The sequence below is a fragment of the Gavialis gangeticus genome, unplaced genomic scaffold (genome assembly GCF_001723915.1).
Source record: "Gavialis gangeticus isolate Ggan-Ray unplaced genomic scaffold, GavGan_comp1, whole genome shotgun sequence".
NCBI classification, from domain to species: Eukaryota; Metazoa; Chordata; order Crocodylia; family Gavialidae; genus Gavialis; species Gavialis gangeticus.
This window is the reverse complement of record NW_017728996.1, coordinates 41,873,940-41,879,348: the sequence shown is the minus strand read 5'-3', so window position 1 is coordinate 41,879,348 and position 5,409 is coordinate 41,873,940.

Sequence of the window (5,409 nt, the reverse complement as noted above, 5' to 3'; positions counted from 1 at the left end):
AAGGACTTCTTATTGTCCTTGATGCTTGAAGCTAGTTGGAGTTCAGTTGCAGCCTTGGCTTTCCTGGTTTGCTCCCTGCAGGACTGGACCAGTGCAAAATAGTCCTCCATGGAGGTGAATTCCATCCTCCATCCTTTGTAGGCCTTTCTTTGCAACTTGGTTGCATTATTTGTACAGCCTCACAGAACCTGAGACTGGCACATGGCTGCAGCATGACAAGAAGATCTGTCCTGCCCTCACATCTCACACTGTAAAGAAGAGTCTTCCCATGGTTGGAATCATGATGTTTGTGGGGCCCTAAGGCTTGTTTCTGGGTGGACCCTAATTTGTAATCAGGACACTGCTCTTCTTTCTCACCTGTCCTCCTCTCCGAATCAGGCTAAACTCATATTAGAGAGACAAATGTCTTTTCATAGGGTTGTAATGTTAGCTGCAATCTAATCTTCCTCTGAATTTCAAAGACATATGCGAATGCAATGTAAATCCTACTCTCATTTCCTATCATGTAGGTTGCAGTTTACAGTTAAACTCTAACACACATACACAAGCAACTTATACCTTCCCTAAAATAGACAGAATATTGGGGGATGGCTCCCAGACAGCATGGATGCCTGTATTTCTACAAACAAAAGAATCCCAAAAGTTTAAAATGAAACAATTTTCAAAAAATTAGCACAGACTGCAACCAAATGTATAGTTAATGCCTTGCTTCTAGCCACATTACTAGATCTAACTATCGGCAATATTTTCCCTACTAATAGGTGGTGGAACTTGCCATGATACCACAACTCCCCATCACTGAAATACAGAAACATACACAGGCCTGAATTTTGCCAGCAGCACTGTGGCTTTGGTAAAGCAAATACACAAGTTTTCCCAAAGCTGTATCACTTTATTCTGTAATCATATTCCTGGTTTACGTTCTGAAACCTTCATGTAGGTCAGTTGGCCCAGTGTTGTGCATCTTGTTTATTTGTTTTAAATCTTGCTCAAATTTGTTGATAGATTTTATTTGCCTAGGAAAAAATTATCACCAGTGTTTTAAATAAGATAAAGTGCCTTGCTGAGCACCGCATAATAACAGATAGCTGCTCCAGCATGCTTCCTTGATACTGTTTTTCCTTCTTAGTAACCTCTGATTGTTGCTGTCAGTTTTACAAGGCTTATAAAACCTGATTTCTAGCTTCAGCTACATGTGCATCTCTCTCAATATTGTCTGTATGCTTAAGCAATCACTCATGTTGACAGAGAATTTCCCTTGTTCTTCCAGGTCAGGAACCCTCTAGTCATTACATTAATTTGAACAGTTTAAGGAAGATAAAAAAAGCAAAAACAGAAAAACATCATTTGCCTTCTTTAAATAAACAGCTCATCTTCTTGTAGCCTCTATCCCTGCCACTCATTTTTCTCACACATTATACTATAAATTTATGCTGTCTGTGAGCTATAACCTGTGAGCATAATTCTTTGGATTGAATCCTTGGCAACAATTCTGACTTCCAGCCTGTCATTAATTATGCTATCCAAGTAGCTGAGATCAGATGGTTGGGGTTGAGATCAGATGAAGTTGACACTGTTCAAATATCACTGTTGAGGGATGTTTTTCATTAAATCAGTAAGAAAAAAAAAATCCTCAGTGCCCCCTGCCCCTCCCCCCCCGCAAGAGATTATTTTACTCCTCAACACTATAGATACTGGTATATTTCAGAAAATGTTTTTTAAAATAATGATAGATGTGAGATTAACTAGAAATACGGTTGAATCATATGGGATGCTAGTGTTCCTTCCCATGCTTTCCTCTGTTCTGTTCTTCTACTAGATCATAATTGCTGCAAAAATTCATTTGTGATTCAGAAATTACTTCAATTCATACTCATTATTTCAATTTTTTTCCTATCTCTAATTTTAGAGTTATTTTCAGATATAATTAATATTATATTAATATAATCTAGTGGGGATCTAGTGGCCTGTTACAAACTAGTCAGGGGGGATCAGCAGGCACTGGGGAAGTCCCTGTTCCCCCGAGCATTGCCAGGAGTGACCACGAGTTACGGTCACAAGCTGGCAGAGGGTAGATTTAGGCTAGATATCAGGAGGCGCTACTTCACGGTCAGGGCAGCTAGGATCTGGAACCTACTTCCAAGAGAAGTGGTGCTGGCTCCTACCCTGGGGTTCTTTAAGAGGAGGTTAGATGAACACCTTGCTGGGGTCGTTTGACCCCAGTAATCTTTCCTGCCATGGCAGGGGGTCGGACTAGATGATCTACTCAGGTCCCTTCCAACCCTAGAAACTATGAAAGTATGAAACTATTGGTACCGCAAGTAAATGGCACCTTTACCCCCTCTAATCAGCTCATCCCGTTCTTTGGTAAAGGTTCCACAAACAGAAAAGGAAATGCATTTTAAGACAGTCAACACAAGGGGACCAGAAGGGAGAGACATGTAGAGATCCGAAGACAATAGTTACTACTCTGAGTGCACCTAGGGAATTGATGAATGCCACTCAAATGAACACTACCAAGGAATGATAGAAAATGGACTCTGACCATTTCAGAGTTCATAAGAAGTACAGCATGGGCAATTGAGGGCAATGTTGGCTTGCAGTGCAGTTGTCTTGCCCCTTGCCTATAGGAAGCCGCTTCACATGAGCAAGGGTCCATGCCTATCCATTTAATGACTTATCCAATAACAGTCCAAGTACTCATGGCGTCAATTCTGACAGGTGTTATAATTTGAAAAACAGTCCAGTGGGTGCTACACTGATATAAATCATAGAAAAGAAGGGCTGGATAGGATGTATGAAAGTCATCCAGTCCAACACCCTGCCTATCCAAGCCATCCCATACGTCTGAACATTTTTTCACCAGAGCGCCCCAAGGGATGACAAGGTTGAACAGTTATAAACTACTGCAAGACCATTTCAGGCTGGACATAAGGAAGAATTTCTTTACTGTCCGAGCCCCCAAGGTCTGGAACAGCCTGTCATCGGAGGTGGTTCAAGCCCTACATTGAACACCTTCAAGAGTAAATTGGATGCTTATTTTGCTGGGATCCTATGACTCCAGCTGACTTCCTGCCCTTCGGTCATGCACATGCACTCAATGATCTTCCGAGGTCTCTTCCAGCCCTAATGTCTATGAAATCTATACAAATCCTTGTTTAACCAAAGCTATACAATCAACCGTGTTGCACAACTACAAGGCATAGCATGCTACCCTGCCGCAGTTAAAGCAGGAAGATAATGGTGGTCATTGTCCTGCTGATGCAAGGATTGTTAAAATGCACTTAAGTTCTTGGGAAGAGGATGCCACTAACTACAGAGCTAGGCAACCCCCCCCACAGTTCATACTAATTTGGCCATGAGGTAAAATTCTTTCCTCATCCCAAATGTGATGATTGGTCTGACTAAGCAGGGGGCAAGGCCCTCAAGCTGGGAAACTGTTGTATTCCTAGCAGGAGCATTGACACATCCTAGTCAAAATCCCCAGCCAGTACCCGAGGAAGGTAAACTCTTGCTCTCTGACACCTGTAACAAGAGGAAGGGAAAAAATGTAACTCGTGGGGCAACCAGCAAAGCTCAATAGCATGGGAACTCATATGTTTCTGGATATCCAGCACATGGTAATAACAGTTGGTGGTAATTGATCCAGCTGGAATTTGAGCTGGTCAGCTAGGTCTGGAAGACTGTGCTTACCATTTCCATGAGTCTGCCAGCCTTTTTAGATCACCTGTTTTTTGAAAGTCTTTGTTTGGGTTGTGCAAATTGATTAAGTTTTAAAATAAGATTCCACCTATCCAGTCCTTTCAATACTAGCTCATATTAAACCCTGACTTTTCATAAACCTTTGGCAACGTTCATATTCCCAAAATATAGCTAATCCTGTAGGGATGTCAGGAAGAGAAGGTATCTTGCGCTCCCAGGTTGGCTACCCAAGTTAAAAAACAAAGTTCTGGAGAGAGGTTAGCAGTATCTCTTGAGTCAGTGAACCATTTATTTACTTAATGGATTCATGTTTTAATTAAGTTGTCTTCAGTCATTTTGCTTTGGATCACCTTACTAGCAATTAAGAAATTAAAAGTAAATGCAATTGTTACAGACAGTCTACAGCAAAGATGGCATTTCAGCCTCTGCTGAATCTTGCATATGTTTCTGATGCTCTCTTAACATCTTTTTAGAAGTGTTTTTTCCTTTGAAGGTAAGTATTTCTAAAATAAGGGAAAAACGTTATATGTGATTATTGTAATAAATATGTATCCTGGTGTACATTCCAGTCATTGATTTAAATGAACACTACCTGCCAACAGTATAGAGGGAGGGGTATCAGATGTTTTTCATATAACTAAGATATAGTTGGTTCCACATAAATTCAGCATTAATAGCTTGTCTCCTAGCACCAATTACTTAAAAGCAACAGGATGTTTTGAGACGAGTATTGACTTGTTATCAAAATATCTCAATCTCTCAGCTCAGACTTTGACGTATTCTATTGGGAATTTGTTCCGTTAGCCAGAAATATGGCATTGAGGTTTCCTCTCAGTAACTTCCTACTCAAGTTATAGATTTTCTGTCAGAGGAAATAAAATCAAGCTTGTATACAGCTACAATTAAATCAGATGTCTCTGCTTTGGCATCTATTCTTTTTTCTGTTTAAAGATGTGAAATTGTATAATAATAAGGACAGTTTGACCATATCTATATATTTTTTAGTAATTTTATAGTTAGGGACATTGGTATTACTATATTTTTTCTTTAAAATCCATAAGAACAGTCCTCTACCAAGGACATAACCAATTTATACTCTCTGGTCTGGGTTTTTAGCACACTTGTCTTGAAGTACATTAGATAAATCTAATGGCTGAATTCTGAAAGGGTATTACCACAGATGCAACAAATTAAGTGAAGATTTTCAGAGGTGCAAGTAACAACTTTGCACCTAAAGGTGGAAACAGATGTTGCCTGATGTCTCATTTGTGCTTCCATAAAATCTTTTATGGTGGCACAAATGATGAGAAAATAGGCATTTGATACCCTTGGTCATGCCACATGAAAGGAAAATTAATAGTGCAACAAAAGGTGGTAACAGACTCTGCCACTTTATTGTTGTGAATGTCTGTTACCTCTGTGGTGCTTTCCTTGCTCAGTCATACCCATGTCCTGGGTCTGGCTGGGCAGGGAAAGTGGGGCTTCTCCCTGCCCAACCAGACCCACTCCTTGACGATCACAGAGAAGCAGGTCTGGCTGGGTGGGGGAAAGCCCCATTTTTCCTGTTCAGCTAGATCCATGCCCTGGGATCCCATTGTCCCTTGTCCTACACCATTAAGGGTAGGACAAGGGGCAACATGTATTTTGCCCAGTGAAGCAGATTGGCTGTGCTGCAGCACATCACTGTACAGCTGATTTGCTTCATTC